Below are 19,139 nucleotides of genomic sequence, written 5' to 3' on the forward strand. Positions count from 1 at the left end.
TCAGTCCGCCTTCCATAAGTATAAAGCATCTTTTCTCTAGAAGGAAAATCTGTATGAAGAAAGGTCAATGTGCTGCTGGAATGTAGCTCAAATAATGAAAGTCTTTAGCTCATTGTAGCTTTCCATTTTTTTGTTGTTGTTTCACATAAGATGATTCATCATATGCTTTTTGGAAAATAATAAAAACAGAATTCTTGCTTATTCGTGAGAGAGCAATAAATTTGGTTCAAGGAAGGTAACAAATGGTAAGACAAATCTAGCAATTTGGGGAGTCACTTAAGAGGAAGATAGAAATTGATTCAAAAGTGGTGTGCGGCAAGTGAGAAAAGGGGAACACTTTTCTTAAGGTCTGTGATATGGGGAATTTAATTTTAATTAAAACTGTAACCCTAAAACTTTTACTCTGATTACTTATTGATCAGTTTGACTTAACAGGAGAGAGAGTGGAGGAGACTAGACCCAAGATAAAGATGGAGGATGAGTGAAAGTGACGAATACTCCACCCCATCTCCTCACCTCAGATCCCTTGACAAAGGATCCAGCCTGCTTTGGGAGAAAGGGAGGAGGAAATTTAAATCATATTTTAGGTTGAGTTTTAAAATGGATTAGACTCTGAATAATTGAATGTGACTACTGAAAATTTATGGAACATTCACAGGATATAATTTAGGGACAGGAAAGGGAGATCCAATATGCCATTAAAAATTTTTAAAAAATATGGCTATAAGCACATAATTGACTGGGTAGATTGGGAAGGTGTGGGAAGTACAAAGGGATGGGTGATTTGTATCAGCCTTAGGAAAGAAGAAAGCAAAGGAGGAGTTATATAGAGAATGCGTACGTGGAGTCAAGATGACAACACATACCTTTAGCTCTGGTTTCTAAATTGCTATGGCAAATGTGTGTATATGAGAAGAAGAGATAGACAGGGAGGGAGGGAGAAATGGAGAGAGCAGGAGTAGGAGTGATTGCCCATCTATGTACCTAGCAGTTCAGAAATGGGCCACTGTGAAAGTGTCACCAATGCCAAACCACAGAACAACAAATAAAAACCTGAATTTAACTCACTTTAACAAAAAGGTATTGGCTGCCTCCTTTTGTAAGGATCTCTGGTAAAAATTCAAAATTTTAAAGATATCTCTTACCTTAACTCTTCAGGGGTTTAAAATTTAGCATGTTTTTGAGCTGCTCTAATGTCCCTTTAAACAGCCATAGTCAGTACAGCATGGTATAACTAAAACGAGATGTGAGGTTTGATCATTTCCAGATGCCACCTGAAGTGAAGACCTAATGAGCATAGGCTTCGGAGTACAACAGGGCATTGTTTTACTTCTGATCACTAGTCCTCTGACCTCGGCCAAGTTCCATAATGTCTCTAAAGTTCAATTTCCAAAGCTTGTGTGAAGATAAAACTAGCATGATAAAAGAGCACCTAGCACATTGTGGCCACTAAATACCTGTTGGATTCCTTCTTTGCTTAATGTTCTGTTTCCTCGCTACAGCCAGTGCCTGTGGTAGGCAGGCTCTGAGATGGCCCACAATGGGCTTGTCTCCTGAAATCCATGCCCTTTTGTAGTCCCCTTTACTTGAGTGTAAACTGGACCTAGTGACTCATAAGGGATACAATATAACAGAAGTACCGGGATGCCACCTACTGGATTAGGTTATGAAAAGGCTGTGGACTTAGCCTTGAGATCCTCTCCACGCTCTCTCTCACTTTCTCAGATACATTGCCACAAAGGAAACAAGCTGCTGTGGTGTGAGCAGCCTTATGGAGAAGCCCAGGTGGTAAGGAACTGAGCCAACAGCCAGTAAAGATCCGAACCTGCCAGCAACCACGTGAATGAGCCTGGAAGCAGACCTGTCAGCCCCTGGAGAGTCTTGAGATGACTGTAGCCCCACCTGGCACCTTGTCCGCAACCTCTCGAGAGGCTTTGAGCCAAAGGCATCCAGTTAAACCATGTCCAGATTCTTTACGATAGAAATTGTTAAATATACATATCTGTTATTTAAGCCATGTTTGGGGGTCATTCGTTGTGTAGCAATAGATAATGACTACAGTGCCCAATTTTAAAAGGGATTATATTCTATAAAATGCACATTGCAAATATGATTATATGAAATGATTTTGCTTATAGACAATATTATAAACAAAAGACAAATTTCCTGTACAGCTTAGAAAATGATATTACTTTCATAAAAAGATGACGAGTGTTTCCATAAAATATTCTTAACATCTCATAACACTAAAGCCAAAGTATGTTTCACAGTGCAGAGGGAGATTCGAAGATATGTATATCACGTGCAGAGCCATGAGATCTCTGCAGCCCCTTATCAGCTTCTGTAGAATATTGACATATGCTATTTTTTTCCACCAAGTTCTTTTTAATAAAGTCTGGTTGAAATCCCCCGAATGAGCTCAAGGTGCTAATCTTTCTGCTGTGCATTTTTCAAAGAAAGCCTATGCTCTGAACCTTTCAAACGATTCTACCTCTCTTCTTTATATTTATACTTACAACAAAGATCAAATATCTTACTGAGATTAAAGGTAAAAATTTTTTGCTAACAAATATTTATTGACAAACAAATATGTTATCAAAGAGTTAGCAAGCAATTTTTCAATAATTTTACTTCATTTTAAATTCAAATTACTATTAGCACTTGTGAATGACAGATTTGAGGGTGAGCTCCAATGAAACCCTCCTCTGGATATTCACACCTTTGTGTAAGAGTATTCACACTGTTGCATGTGGACAGAAACTGTGACTTGCTATTAATCAATAAAATATGGGAAAGGTTCTGGGATGTCACTTCCATGATAATATTATGTTATATAATATTCTTTCTTAGGAAATAGACCTAGAGACTTTCTTTGCTGACTTGATATTGGCATATCTCACATGGAGAGGACCTACAAGTGGCCTCTAGGAACTGAGAGCAGTTTCTAGATGACTTCCATAAAAAGTTATACCCTTCAGTCATGTATCTGCAATGAAGTGAATTCTATAAACGACCTGATAAGTTAAAGCAGATACTTCCCCAGCCATGCCTATGGATGGGAATGCAGCCTGGCAACAAGGTGATTGAAAATCCGAGCAGAAGCACCAACTGAGCCATGCCTAGACTCCTGAACTCTGGAAATTGTGAGATAACAAATGTGCTCTGTTATAGGTTCTGTTTGTGGTAATTTGTTATGCAGCAAAAGAGAAACTAAATAGAAAACTACAGCAATGGACTTCAAAGTCCTTTAACAAAATTATCACTGCTTAGCAATTTTGCCAAAGTCAAGCCAAGTTTTTAAATGTTTGTAAAATATAAAACTATTATGGATATCAACCTTTCTTTTACTTTAATCAATTGCCATCTTTACCTGTGAAACATAATGTGGAGATATTACACCTCACTTTATAGCTAAGAATAATGATGATTTTGATTTTAGCAGATCCACTTATATTATCAACACACTTTTCCACAATTCAAGCTTTTTATCATTGCCTTTAGCTGTTCAGTGACATCTTTGAAAGAAAACCAGAGTCAAGAAACTTGGGCTGGAGGCCTATTTTTGTTAGTTGTAATCCTGTGACAATAGATATATTTCCTAAACTTTTCGAGCTTCTCCTTCCTTATCCCAGCTCTTACCACCTATAATATTATTGTGAGCTGCTCTTTATTGAATAGCTGTTTTATTTCAGTGGTGTACAGAGACTCTAAAACATTCTTTTTAATCGTTAAACGACCTCACAAAGAAGATGCTATTGTTTCTGTTTCATAGATGTGGAAACAAATTCTGAATTATCAGGTAAGTTGTTCACCTATTAAATAAAAGTAAAGGCGTTTAAATCCAAGTGCCTCCGGTCCGAAAACTAGAGATCTCTTCTACTTATGGTTCTACTACACAGTATTTCTATAATCAATGCATATTAACAATAAATAAATATTAGTATTTGTCCCCAATTTTTATTCATTAATAATATAAAAGGCTATATTTTCTGATGAACCATGCAATAGTTATTTCATGATCTAAGCATAAACATTTGTTAGAAATAATCTGCCTACTAACAGATTTCTTTTGGTTGATTTGTTAAAAGTATAATAATGACCAATTTTGTTACGCTTTGAATATAATAGTGTTAAAATGCAGCATTCAATATCCATTTTAATGTCTTTCAATTTACATTTTCTCACTATTGGTAATTTTATGCTCAAATTCCCACATAAAAAAAGAATAAAGAAGGGATTTACAAAATAAATCTGTATTTTATTCTGGATTTCTATATTAATTCCAAGGGATCTTAATGTTGCTCATTAATGACTTATAAAAGCTAAAAGAGCTTATCCCTAAGGTTATTTTTAATTACTTCCATCTGCAATATTAATTTAACATAGATTATTTAATGGCAAAACACCTGAGTTAGCTTTTACCCTATTTTGTAATCCAGATACAATATATTGACTTAATAAAGGTTATTTCCCCAAAATGCCTACATTTATCTCTGTATCTTTTCCAGTGCAATTTAGAAATCCTGCCATCCCTGTCCTATGGTAACTAAATTACAGTGAATGATGTGCTGGAACCAACTCGAAGAGCCTTGAGAAATCTTATTCCTTTCGTTCCTCTCAACTTCTCAACTCCAACGATCTTACACAGATAGTCTGAAATCTGAATGTTGGGAATATTTATACCATGGAACATGAATGCTAAATGGTACAAATCAAGGCTTTACTTTTTTAGGCAAACCATTTTACCAGCCCACCACATATTTCAGTCCATGGGAAAAAATAAAATAACTATTTTTCAGTTAAAAGAAAAGGAAATTTGGGAATCACTAACTATAAAAAATATTACGCTTGATAAATATATTAAAATCTAGATCAATTTAGTATATCTTAGATTAGCAAGTCAAATTTTCTGAGCCATTGCAATGCAAAAATTTGTAGAGAGAATCAGCCATAAAGTTTGTTTAATGCACAACAGGGTCTGTAAGGAAACAATGTCAAATGCAAGGGAATTTTGCTTTTCACAACGTTCTCATAATTTATTTTAAAAAGTTAATTGTTAGCCTGTCAGATTGTCCCTTTTCCAGCTATCATCGTACTCATAAAAGAAGAAAAGGGGCCAAACTAGGAGAAAGTATGCCTCATTCTCATGAATTCACTAAGTGCCAATTTCAGTTAACTGTTCAATCCCTGAAAAGTGAGTTTGTCTATTATAAAGCAAGTACCTTCTGATGGCAAAACCGAGATGCAATAGAAAGCTATTTTTGTATAAGATATAAAATAAGTGAAACTATTTTGAATTGAAATTGAGGGCAAGCCTTATTTATTCCAAGAGTAGTTTAGTGTGGTTCCTCTACTTACCTCAAAGAGAAAATTTTTCGTGGTGAAATAAGATGTATTATCCAAACAGGGCTGCTATTGATATTTACTCAGATCACACAATATCATCCTGAAAAGACCATATTAGCAAACTAAGCTGTAAAGCTGAGCTCAGTGTAGGACTCATACATCTGATTGGTTTCATTCTTTAATAGTTATGGAGTTTTCCCACTATGACAGTGAATAAATGGCAGAAGTCTTACTTCAGTAGCCTCCAACCTTGGATGGGATGCTACAAACAAATACCCCTTCCAGATGGTATTGACCTCAGGCAGTTTCACAATTTTGCCTTATCTAGAATATTTTATTACTTTTAAAACATTGTGTTAAGCCAGTAAACAACTAATTTCGTTTTAACAGAGAGAGGCCAAAAAAGGACATCAGCAACTAGTTAACATTTATTTTGAAAAATAAGCATATTTTAAACTATCCATTACCAGAAGTGAAATTAAATGAATTTATCATATTGGAGTCTTCTTTAGGAATTAGCTCAAAAATAAAGTTCCATTAAACCTTGCAAAGTTGCAATTCACTATTCATTAGTTCATTTAATTCATTAACTTTACAATAAGCTAACAAATATTTATAGCCCAAACAGACATCATAATAATAAACATTATACTGGAAGCTCTGATGGAGCACAAAGGCAAATTATTCCAAATTAAAGGCAGTATTGGAGAAAGTTAAATCACATCTCATTCCAATTATTAGTTTTACCAGCAGGATAAAATGTGTGGCAAAGGTAGGTTTATTTGTGACCTGAGGCTTCCTGAAATAGAGAAGGGTAATAAGTAAGTGTCTAGTCAAAAGAGAAGAAAATCCAGCAAAGGAAACAAGATCTGTATTCACCGCTTAACTCACTATCATAAAGTCATTGTCTCACTAGTTGTCCCTTACAATACAAGCTCTATGAGGCTACTCAGAGTTAGCTAAACTCAAGATTAAGTATAGTCCTCTAGACTGCCAGGTCTGCTCAAGACTTCTGACACCAACTGTAAATTTAGAGGTCCCCAGGGCCACCCTCAATTCAGACCAGCTGGTTACAAATTGGGGGTTCCCAACAGAGTCCCTCAGACTAGATAATTCTCTACAATGACCTAGAACTCAAGAAAGTGCTATACTTAAAATTACAAATTGGTTATAGCAAAAGGATACAAATCAGAATCAGCCAAAAGAAGGGATGCATTGAGCAGAATCTGGGGCTGGGAGAGTTCCAACTGTGAAGCTTCCAAGTCCTCAAGATGCAATGCCCCCTCATTATCAATGCATAGCAACATATTACTAATTATTAGATTATTACCAACTACTAGACTATTACCTACTCAGGGAGCCCAATTGAGTTTCTCTAGTGTCGAGAGTATTTATTGAGGCTTCATTATGTAGGCGTGATTGATTCCCTAATTGTCCATATGGTTGAACTTAGTCCCAAGTCCTCCTACCCCCAGCCCCACACTCTTTGAGGTTGGGCTGATTTCACTTGTCCCAAAGTGCTAATCCTCTAATCATATGGTTGTTCTTTCGGGCCAGTCACATCCTGAGTCATCTCTTAGCACCAACTATCAGGTGTGGTCCGAGTGATCCCATGGATAACAAAGACACTACTATCACTCAGGAATTCCCAAGGGTTAGAGGTCATCCCCAGCAGCCAGGACAAAGGCTAGATCTCTCTTTTGCTAAATTAATTCTTCACTACATAGAGGCCAAGGACAAAATCTATCTTTTAAACATCTTTTCCCAAGTACCTAGAATTATGTGTGCAAGATTATCACACCGGGGTTTAGTATCTCAATCTAAAATTGTAAAGAGTTGAGTTGAACTGAATGAAGGAAGGGAGGAAAGAAAGAATTATTTTAATTTCCATTAAAATAATATTTATCAGCACTGTACTCTAGTTGGCATCTATTTTTCCCATTGTTTGGTGAATTTTTTCTTTTTAGTTAAAAAAAAGTCAGCTGCCTTGTGTTAAAAGTCATCTATTAAATATTTCTTGCTTCTGCTTCTCAATCTTCCTTTTATTCTCCAATTTAACCACTTTTATTCATTCAAATAATATGTTAGGAAACACATACTTATGAGTTTCAACTTCCCACCTCAATACCATCAAACAAGCTGTGTCTGTAGTCAATAACGTTCTATCAATTCTTACTACCAGATTAAGTTTCTTTATCCATGAACAATACAGTGCTATGGCCGCATTCTCCAAAAGAATCACCTCTTTCCTTTCCAGCTCCTATCTCCCCTGCAGGACTGTCTTTGGCTTTGCAGAATAGGCTGCGAAACTAACAATGTCAATTTCTATGATTCTTGCCTAATATGTGTTGGCTATAATTTAAATTATGCAAATTTAAGCCCAGTAGTCCTGATACATAATACAAATCTTAAGAGCCCAGAATACTGATTCAGATGCTAGAAGTGGAAAAAACAGTTCCAGTTAAAAATTTCACTAAAAATTAGAGTCAGCAATATTGCTTAGCAGTTCTACCTCTTTTCTTTGGCTTCTGTTAGGTTGTTAGGTAATGGGATATGGTTGAGAAACTGTTTCTATAAATAACAACAGCAAAAGAGTGAGAAATATCCAAGACATATTCCCTGGGCTTATATAACAATTCTTAAAAAGTGAAAATAATATTAGCGTCCGAAATTACTTACTGTACCACATGGGAGAAACCGTTACATGATTATTGCATAGAATGCATAATATTTTCCCTTTGGAATCTGATAATACAGTCATGAAAAATGGTGACATGTGCAAGGACTGAGAAGAGGGTAATGGGTTAGACATGTGAGGGTCACATTAAGGGCTGAGGGAATCTCCTGTAACTCTAGTCTCCAATAAGAACTCTGTAAAAGTATTATCTCTGAGGTACCCACCTGCTGACTCAGCTCCCCTACTCCTCACCTACAACCTGGGGATTGATGACACAGACTTGGTAGCTCAGTTCAGTCATGCAAAGAGAGGATCCTAGACAAACTGGATGCAGGTCTGAGAACCTCTCTGGATCACTCGCTTGGTACCCATGGTATGCATTGATGTCCCCACACTGGAGATTGGGAAGGGGGTGGTTTCCTTCTCTTCCTTGTTCTTCTTCTTCTTATTGATACTCAAGACTTACTGCCTCTCAAAGAACCTACATTTTATCTCTACAACTGAGCTGTAGTATCAGTTGAATTTTTTGCACATCAATTATCTAAGTTAAAATACTATGGATCAAACATTAACTTTTAAAAGGTTTTTTAAACATATAAAGTGAATTAATTAATAGCATAGAATTCTTAAATTTCACGATCAAAACAAGTCTAATATTGAGCAGGAGTTAGGAGTCTTGAAGTCACAGTCCTATCCAAATCCTAGCTCCATAATAATTAGCTTGTTAGCAAGTTACTTGATCTCTCTGACTGTTGAAACATTACTGCCTAAATTACTATGTACATAAAATTCCTAAGCCTATTCCTGATACATAGGAAGAGCCCAGGAAATATAAGATATAAATATTAAGAGATGACCAACAGAGAACAAAGAGAGAAATCTTAAAAATGTTAAGCTATACATTCTCAGGAAATTGGTCTATTGTAATCTACATTTTTAAAAACTATTTGCTCTCTAAAAACTAATTTTTCTATTTTCTTTTCTTTTGAATATGCCAATAATTGTAGTGAAGTTTTAATCCTACCAAAATGTTTTAGAATAGTTTTGAAGGTACAAAAACAACAATAAATATCCTTACCCTTGAAGTGTGTTGGTGAGGACTTGATAGCTGCGATGAGAAGATGAAAGGCTTTGAAGAATTAAAATTCCATTTCGTAACATTTTTACTTTTTTGAAATGCTTCCAGCTTTACTAAAATCTTCTAAAGCTCCAATGAAAAGGCTTGAAATAAGGTGATATTTATCATTACCATCACTTCAAAGCAAAAATACTATCTTATATTTTAATGACAATGATGTTCTCATTGTTTTCTAGTATGACTGGGCTACTGCAAACCCATAGATAACATAGTTAAATTAAATCCAGTCCATTTCGAGGAAAAATATACTCAATTGTAATAAATTAACATTCATTTTAGAGGTTTTAAATAAAATGGAAAAAATATGTTTTTTTCTCACATGTGCAACGAGCAATTTTCTTTCAAACTTTGTGAATAAATTAATTCTCTGGATATACTGATATACTTGTTATCTTTGCAGAGCAAAGAAAACCCACTGCTAATAACTGTACTGAAGAATAACTACAACCCATGCAATGAAATCATAATGCAACTTTATTTTGTCTCTAACTATTCATTTAAATATCTTCTCTGGAACTAGTTCTTCCCTTGCCCCTAGATGAAATTTAGGGCAAGTTCCGTTACTTCTTATTTCTTACAGGTAATAAAAGTTTCTCCAGGCAATAGTAAATATATCTAGCCAAAGGTAATAACAATTTTAAATTTCATTCAATGTCACAGCTCTGCCCCACATACTGTTGAAGGCAAGACCCTAAAAGCATAAGAGAAGTGTGATTGATAAAGAAACCAATCATATCTCTTTCTCATGCTGTATTCTTGATGAATGGGTATCGGACTCTCGGGGACTAGCAGACATTCAAAAAGGGCTGTCTTCCTCACTTAGCACTCTTCATAGATTTTTCAGCATTCACCATCTCTGCCACAACCATCACTAGTTTTCTCTCATTTGCAGTCCCCCAGATAGAGATGAATGCCCTCTCCTCTAGCTGGCTGCCCTTCTTATCTTCTGTAACAAACAACCCCGAATTTCAATGGCTTCATGTGCACACACACACACGCACACACACACACACACAAACTTGGTTTGCTTGATAGTGTGAAGATAAATTTGGATGTTAAAGGATTCTGCACCACACATTCATTCAGGAACCCAGGCACCTCTAGGAGGACTCTGCCTATATCTGACATTCAAGGCTATGAATGAGGTAAGAGAATCATTTGCGAAATATTTTATAGGCCAGGTCTTAATGTAGCATGTATATTTTATGACTAGAACTTAGTCAAAAAGACTTACATATTTGCAAAATATTCAAGGAAATGCCATATGTCTCTGTGTGAAGGGGGAAAATAAAATGGGCTTAGCAAACATTTATAATTGGATTACTTCTTTATTCCTTGTGACTTTGTGGTTCTCACATGTTTGGTGGGCTACTTGGATGAGATCTGAGATAATCTCATCCTGCTTTCTTGTGCAAGTAGTTTATGTGGGTCACATTGATCTACAGAAACTTCTTGCAGATTCTTTGCTGCAACAATTTTTATGAGAACAGAATGCTAGATCCTAACATAGTCATCTCTCCTAGCTCCACTATCAGAAAAGCTTGTTGGTCTTTTTCCAGGCATAAGTTACAAATCCGTTCATGGAATCCACCTTATGCAAGCTCTCCAAAGAGGACCAGCTATAGCCCATTTCCCTAGGCCTCAGGGGCAATCATGGGGTCCCTCATTCCTTCTTCTTGTGTATTTGGCATCACAAAAGACTCATAGCTTTCTCTTCTTGTCTCAGACTTTCTCTTTTTATTGCAGGCAAAAAGTTTAAATCTAGTTTTATTTCTTTACATTTGTGAGTACTACATGGTGATGTCAAACATCCCTTTGGAATGAGATGGCTACCATCTTGGAGCATTAGACAAACCTGAAGCTAAAAAAGCAGACTTATAGCATTATAGCATTTTCTTATATATTTAAAGAGTGCAACATTTTCTCTAAGTAATCTCTGATTTGAGACAACCGATCATATGTTTAGATAACATTTTTTATCTTCTTGAGTAGGTTGATAGAAAAGATTTCTTTACTTTAAAATAGGTTTCTTCAGTCTCAGAGTAATGACAGGTTTGCAATTAATTAAGCAAATTTCATTGAGCCCCTAATATGTGCCAAGCATTAAACTATTTACTGTAGAAGTAAACATTGTTCTTGTTCTCAAGAATTTCTTATGTTATCAAGGAATATTGATTGAAAACAATTGATAATGAGGCTTGGTAATGCTACAGTAGGAGTGGAGAGTGAAATGGGTGATAGCATCAAATTTAGATTAGAGAAGCAACCATATTAACTGTGTTAAAACACTGGCTAGCACTACCCCTCATAACCAGCTCACATTCCCCCCTCCAACATAACCTCCACAAAAAAATCCATCACAACAATGCTCAGTTATACCTGGTCATGATAATGAAGCTTTGAATAGAGCCTGTGTCCAATGACGACTCTCCTCAAAGAGGATGGTCTGTTTTTCTAACCAGACAATAGAGAGACTTTGAGGGAGCTAAACTATATGCATTCTTAATCTTTTCTGAGATACTGTACATAGGTATTGGAATCTAAAAACTATTCAGATCAAAATGTTTTCACCTTCCCAGAGTGGAAAAGACATATGCACATGAAGATCAGACAAGTAATAAACCACTTTCCACAACTGATACCTACCCACTCCTGCTGAGTAGGAAAGAAAGTTTACAGGTTCTACTGCAACCCTTAAGTATGGTTGCTGTAGGTTGGTTGCAAGTATTGTTAATCATATTTAGAAAATTCCTTTCATTTTTCCAGACAATTAAAATTTAACAGCCTCTGATGGCTATTAATTTTATCAAAATGACTGCTAGATTTTATCAAAAGCTTTTTCTGCATTTATTGACATGATCATATATTCTTTTCCCCCAATATTCTGTATTAATATGGTGAATTTCATTGATTTGTATGCAGCTTTTCAACCAGCTTTGTGTTTCTTGAATAAACATCATTAATCTTAATGCAATAATATGCTTTTTACCTATGGCTGTATTGGATTTATTATTTTTAAAATATTAAGTTCCTGAGAGAATTTTTCTTTTCTTTCTCTCTCTATCCCTCTTTCTTGCTTCTTTTCTTTTTAAATATCTTTGTGAGCTTTTGGAATCAAAATTACTCTGATGCCATAAAAACAATTTGGAAGGCTCCTTCTTTTTAGATTCTGGAAGAGTTTGTGTAAACTAAGTGCTATTTCTTCCTTAAATTTTTAAAAGAATTTTTCTAGTGAAATATCTGGGACTGAAGTTACCATTGAAGAAAGTTTGTTTTTTTTAAATTACAAATTCAATTTATTTATTTGTTATAGGAAAGTTCAAAATTTTTATTTCTTATTCTGTCAGGTATGAGTTTTTTCAATTATTTCATTTCATCTAAATCATTAAATTTATTACTATAAAATTGTTCATATTACCCTTTATTATCTTCTTCTTATCTATAGGATCTGTAGTGATGATACGGATGAGGAACGTATTTTATTCCTGATATTGGTAAACTCTGTTTTTGCTTTTCTTTTCTTACCAGTCTAGTTGGGTGTTTATCAATGTTATTAATAATTTCCAGAAACACACCTGTGACTTCATTGATTTTCCCTATTAAACGTTTGTTCTATATTCCAATAATTTATGTTCTCATCTCTATAGTTTCCTTTTTTCTATTTTCTTTCAATTTTGTTTGCTTTTCCTTGTTTCTTGACATGAAGTTTGTATCATCAATTTTCATCTTTTCTTTCTTTTTAACATATGCAATTAAAGCTAAGAAATTCCTCTAATCCTTACTTTAACTATATCCCATGTTTTCATATGACCTTTTTTATTTCAGTTCAAAAGATTTTTTATTATGATTTCATTTTTTTGGTCCACAACCTATTAAGAGTAATTGTGTTTTATTTCCAAACTTTGGAGATATTTTAGTTTTATTTCCATTGATTTTAGTTTAATGCCACTGAAGTCAAAGAATATTTTGTCTGTGAATTGAACCATTTGAAGTTTTTTGATATCTGTTTTATGGCTCAGGCAGTTCTTCTAATTGCACTTGAAATAAATTTGCATTTAGTAGTTGCATTTCCAGTAATCAAATACATTATCTGTTAGGTCATAAGTTAATCAATTCTTCTAAAACCTCACAGATATTTTTCTGTGCTTGTTATATCAGTTATTGAGAGAAGTATCTTAAAATTTCCAAATATAATTGTCTGTTTTTTCTTTTGTTGACAGTTTTTGCTTTATGCATGTTTAGGATATATTATCAGATGCATACAAATTTAGGAATAATATGTCCTTATGTTGAACTGATTTATTTATCATTATGAATTATAATTGTTTATTTCTGGGAATATTTTTAGTACTATTCTATATAAATTATGTTTTATCTAATGTCACTTTATCTATGCTAAATTTCTTCTGCTTAGTTTTTTCATAATGTGTTTTTTATACCTTTTTATATTCAACAAGTCTGTGTCCTTATATTTAGAATATGTCCCTTTGTAATTAGCAAACAGTTAGGACCCCCTTTCTTAATCCTCTCTGGCAAGGTTTTGACTTTGAATTACAATGTTTTGTCCAGTTATGATTAATGTTATTACTGCTTGTGTACCATATTCTTGCTTGTTTTCTCTTTGGGGAAGTTAGTAGTCATGGAACAAGTCCTGATCTTTTTGTGATAATTATTACAGAAGTTGTGACTTAGCTTCTCAGGCTGGATGCTGCAGACCTTTTGGTTCAGGATCCTGGCCTGCTTGCTGTAGAGGTGTGGATCAGAGTTCTGTTGTCATAGGAGATGTGGCCATTGTTTGTTCGTAAATTCAGTGTCTAGGTGGCTATCCTGTTTTCTATTTTTTTGCCTAATTGTCTTGCCTCTAAATATATCTAGTACCTTTGATTACATGCCAAAGATAAAGTATAGGAGAACTTTTGAGATCTCAGATAATATATCTCCCTACCTTTCCTATGGTAAATAGATAGGGTGAGGGGTTGATCATCTCACTCCACTTAAGAATTGATTTGGGGCGGGTTTTGGTTCCAGTTTACATAAGACAGAGACACCCTATTTTCCCCTTGTCCTAGAGTCTGGTCTCTTTGGATTTTGATTAAAAGCCTGGTGCTCCTCAACCATGAAAGACTGTGAGAGAACCAGCTCTGGCTTCAGGTGCTCCAACTCAGTTCTTGAGGCTCCCAGAGTATGTAGCTTAAAATCTGACAAATAAGAAGGAGATTAAAGTTTGTCTGAGCACATGATTGCACCTCAGGACCTTTCAGTCTGTTGTTTAGAAATGTTTCCCATAGCTCCTTGGCCTCCTGTGCAGCCGTTGCTCTCAGTAAGTGTTCCAGGGAAAGCTGGCCACGTTGTGGAATCCCTGCCAGCTTTGAATTTGTTAATACTTATCTCTTGTGGCTAAAAACACGTCACTGATTTTTTTCCCATTAGAATATTTCTGCCTTGTCCTCACCAAGAATAAGAAAATGTCTACAGGGGAAAAATTGACAGATATTATCAAATTACCACATCTGCTCTCAAATTTTAGTTTGCCCAATCTTTCTTTCTTTTGGGCTATGATGTAATTACAAAATGAATTTTTCATCTTATTCTGGTTTTCTGTCTATTGTACCAAGAGCATTAGTCTGCTGTGACCTGCTAAGTCTGACACAAAGGAGTTAGTATTTTTTTGAAGCGGGTGTTTACACTGATGACTCTAACTCCAATTTAACAGTACAGAATTTTTCCTCACTTCACTCAAACTGTGTTTCTGTTTTCTTATCCATGGTGAGATACCTGACTCTCAACGATATTATATTTAGCTCTTGCCCAATGGTACCCAAATTACTACAATCATATCACTAAAAAATCATTTGGCCAATTAAAATTTTGAGTTAACTTTCACTTTTATTTGTATTTTTTTCTGGCTACTTAGCCAAACCTATATGGATAATAGGCAAATCTCTGAGCTTTAAGTTCAAAGTTCTCACCTAATGTGTGGCGTGCTTGAATAGCAACAAGGAGAGAAGGGCTTGTGGGTTTTGAGTGTGATCATTTATTTTCAGCACTCTCATGAACAAGATCTGCCTCTGGTTGCTGCAATCAAAAAGGAAAAATAAAACAGCAGTAGAAGGGTTTTAATAATTACATAATTACTAATATATGTTATAGAGAATTATCACCACTTTTAGAGTGGTCTCCATTATAATAATTCTTTCATCTCTGTACTGTGTGGTTTCCTGAGAAGTTCACTGAATAGTTCTCTTTATTAATAACACTCTGAACAATGCATGAGCAATGTATATTTACCCCTGGATGGAGAATGCTTCTCCTAGGCTGCATAATAAGAGCCCCTTTAAACTTGAAGCTATGGATTCTACTCAGTCACTTCAGGATCTTCATGTCAAGAGATTAACAAGCAAGGGCATGAGTCACTACCCTGGCAGGAGTAGTGATCATCAGGGGAACATAGAGCTATCATTAGATAATGAAGGTGTAGAATGACAGACCTGGCACCCAAGTGGTCTATTAGGACATCTTTTGGTACCTTTCATCCATATTTGACAGCAAATGAACAATTGAAGCAGCCATACTCTGAGAAAATGTAATGACCAGAGTGTCAGATCCCTTGAGGATGAGGGTCGGGGTCACTCAACAAGTTAATCCATCTCAACTAGCAGAAATGCTGGCTGAAGATGAATTGAATCTAGAACGGCTAGAGTGGAGGCAGATGACGAGCTTCATCAAGAGAAAGTGCAGTAGTGGGAGCATGGTACATGCCACTAATACCTGTCTTGTAAGAGAAAGCTGTTCTCCAAGAGGAAAAAGGTTCTGTATGAAGCAAGTGGATCTGATGGATGGGCTTAAGTGTGTGTTGCCTTCCAGGACCTCTTCTGGGAGTATTAGATGCTGATGGCTCCTACAGTTGAATCCTTGCTTAGGAATTGCGCTTCGTCAAAGGGCACTGCCTCCACTCTGATAGTGAACCTCTCCGGAGAAAGCCATAGCCAATGACTGATGTGCAAATACAAAGACTGATCTCTTTGCTTCTATTTGAGACAAATCTTATAAACCATCCCAGCTCCAGAGCTCCTTCTAGGACTGCAATTGCATCACGTTTCAACTTCATACTCTGACCATTTAAGCCTTTATATTTTCTTTACAGGCACCCTGACAATGCTCCCAATTAAACCTCCTGCATGTAAACCTCTGTTCAGAATATATTTTCCAGGGAACTGACTTCAGGCATCATATTAACAGGTAGAAATTCCTTTATTTGGTGGCAAAGAGGTCCTGACTAGACAGATTTGCCTATAGATAATAAAAAGACTTTCTGAAATAACTCACGTGAAAAAGATGTGTAGAAGATTGCTAAACCAAGACTGAGAAAGACATTCCAGACAGAGAAACCAGGAACAGTGTCAACAAAGAACCAAATACAATTAGGAAATGGTGAAAGGAGCAGAGCAGTGTGAGGGAAACATTGGGCATGTGATCAGACAGGAGGTGGCTGAGGCTGGAAAGGTTAGAGCCAGAATGTGAAGTGTCTTGTATTCCTCCTACAGTGAGAGAACAGTGTCACACTGAGAGCTCGGGGCATCTGGAGTTGACTGAAAAATCTATCACTCATAAGAATATATCCTCTTTAAGCTTCTTTCTTCCTGGACAGAAGGAACCAGTGTTTTTCTAGTGCTATGGACCAAAGCAGTGGCTTATGTGAGATTCTTTGCGGTCCGGAAGATGCCATGGTCCAAGAGCTATAATATATCTTGAAAAACCTTAAATTTGTTTCACTAAAAGAGGAAGAAAGGTATTTGAAGAATGAACCTTTCATATAGGTCAAACATAATGTCACCCAGGAAAGTGAAGGAAGGACCTTTTGATTTAGAATTCCAGGAAACTTGGAAGAGGCTGGAGTAAAGTAGTAGTTTGACTATGATCTTTGTTCTTGAGGTCTGTGGGGCCTGAGAAACAAGAAATTGTGCAAAGAATCATACATATATATACATATACATTCCCTAACATACAATCTTAGAACAAGAATATAGAAAGTATTCTAAAGAATATTTCTCATGTTACTTGAGTTCCTAAGATTTCCATAAGCCCCTAGAGTTCTCTAGTGATTTCCATTTCCCTTTTTGCTTATTTCTTGGAGTAAAGAAAAGTAGTGGTATGAGAGTGACAAAGAAAATGAAGAGATGTGGAAATCAAAACGGTGAGAATTGTCTTGTATTTTTCACAAAATTCCTTCTAACTGCTGTCGCCAGAGAATAGCTAGCAAGCCTTGTTCTTGCCAGGACAAAGAAACCACTGCTCCATCCATCACCTAAACAGTGGTAAGTGGTGGTTGGAATGCAGACTCTCTGCCAAAGTTTCCTTGTCGGAGATGCTCTGAAAGTACAGCTGCTAAGTTTCATTATGCCAGATGATCTTTAGCAAATTGAAGCTTTCACCCACTCTCCAGTTAATGCCCCTCTTGAACTGAAAGCCTCTGATACTTTTTTCTCATTCTTATTGTTCATTTGTCTCTAACATGTTAACTTTGGCAACTGCAGAGATTCAGAAGTGATGGTTCAAGATTCAAACTCCAAAGGTTGGGTTATATACATATAAAAAAAGTTATTGGGAGGGAAAGTAAATGGAAGATCAAGTTGTATTATCTAAAACAGTTTCTTTCAATCACAGTTTTTCTGATTCATGATTATAATGTTAAAAAAATAACCTGGACTTTTAAATAAAGCATACTCACTTATACTCCTGAAAATATTTATTTTTCATAAACTAGCAACATTTTATTCATTAGACAATGATAAGACAATATGCTTCAGGATCTACAGGAAATTACAGAGCTTTGCTTCAGCTCTACTGTTGTGCTCTGCTAAAGGTGTTATTATAAGTCAAGAAAATAAGTTCTTTAAGTAATTACCTAATCCTTTCTCCAAAAACACTAAAATTTAAATTGTCAAGAGAGAAAAAATAAATTTATTTCAATGCATATCAAATAAATAATGTCAAGCATTATAAATGCACATTTCAAAACAATTCAAGTGTTTCAACCAGATAATAGACCCAGAAAACTCTTTGTGATAGTGTCAACAATGAAACTATCAGGAATGTTGCATTATTTACAATTGTCATTACAGAAAGAAGCCTAAATAATTCTGTGCTTGTGTCAGGTATTTAATACTATTCCTTGTGTATCTTTTGATTCTTTTGACTGCCCTTAACATGAATAAAAATACAGGAAATGACACATGAATTTTTCTCAGCATTTTGCCAATAGGAAAAAACGCAATTCTCTGCTTTCTCTATCTTTACTTAGAAACACACACACACACAAAGGCAGTCTCACACACACATCAACATATACACACATAATCATATCAGGAAAGGGTCAGAGATTATCCAAGATAAACTCTTTCTTTTCCATTTGTCAAAAATGAAGACAAAAGAGTAATTGAATTTTCCATGGTCACAAAGTTACTCAGTAGCACAGTACCAATAGAAGACACACCCTTGAATGACTACCTGAATTGGCTCTATGTAGCAACACTGTAAACTTATGCTATAGACTTAAGTTAAATCAAACATTATTAAATAAGTATAGTTAATATAAAGTAATGCTAATAAGGGAAATAATTTAATTAGTAGCCTAATATTATTACAACAAGGATAACAAGCATCCAGAATAATCTCTTCCACAGTCCCGAGGATGTTACTGTTCACTCTGCCTCTGGAGCAAAAAAAGTGGACACACGGCAAAGCAAACCCCTTGGTTATCAAATTATCAAATGAGCAAGATTGAATTTGAGATTCAGTAAATAAAAGTCCTTTTGGGATGTATAGTCTGTATGACCTTTTCCCCAATATTTCATGGACAGTTTCACCTTTAAATTTATTTATTTAAGATATATAAATTATTTAAGAGTAAATTTCAAAAGTTCTTTCTAATCATCAATGACCTACTTTAACTTAAATTGACTGAACATTTTTCAAATC

The 19,139-nt window shown here is 35.4% G+C and overlaps 1 long non-coding RNA gene across 1 annotated transcript in view; it reads right to left on the bottom strand.

Annotated features, from left to right (window-relative positions):
- Window positions 1-5,354: 5,354 nt before the first annotated feature.
- The window catches only part of LOC138915634 (uncharacterized), a 42,082-nt gene continuing 28,297 nt past the window's right edge, over window positions 5,355-19,139 (bottom strand). Inside the window, exon 4 of the long non-coding RNA XR_011421729.1 lies at window positions 5,355-9,244. This is a non-coding gene — a long non-coding RNA (uncharacterized lncRNA). The remainder of the gene's footprint in view (window positions 9,245-19,139) is intronic.

Source organism: Equus caballus, chromosome 9 (assembly GCF_041296265.1).
Source record: "Equus caballus isolate H_3958 breed thoroughbred chromosome 9, TB-T2T, whole genome shotgun sequence".
NCBI classification, from domain to species: Eukaryota; Metazoa; Chordata; class Mammalia; order Perissodactyla; family Equidae; genus Equus; species Equus caballus.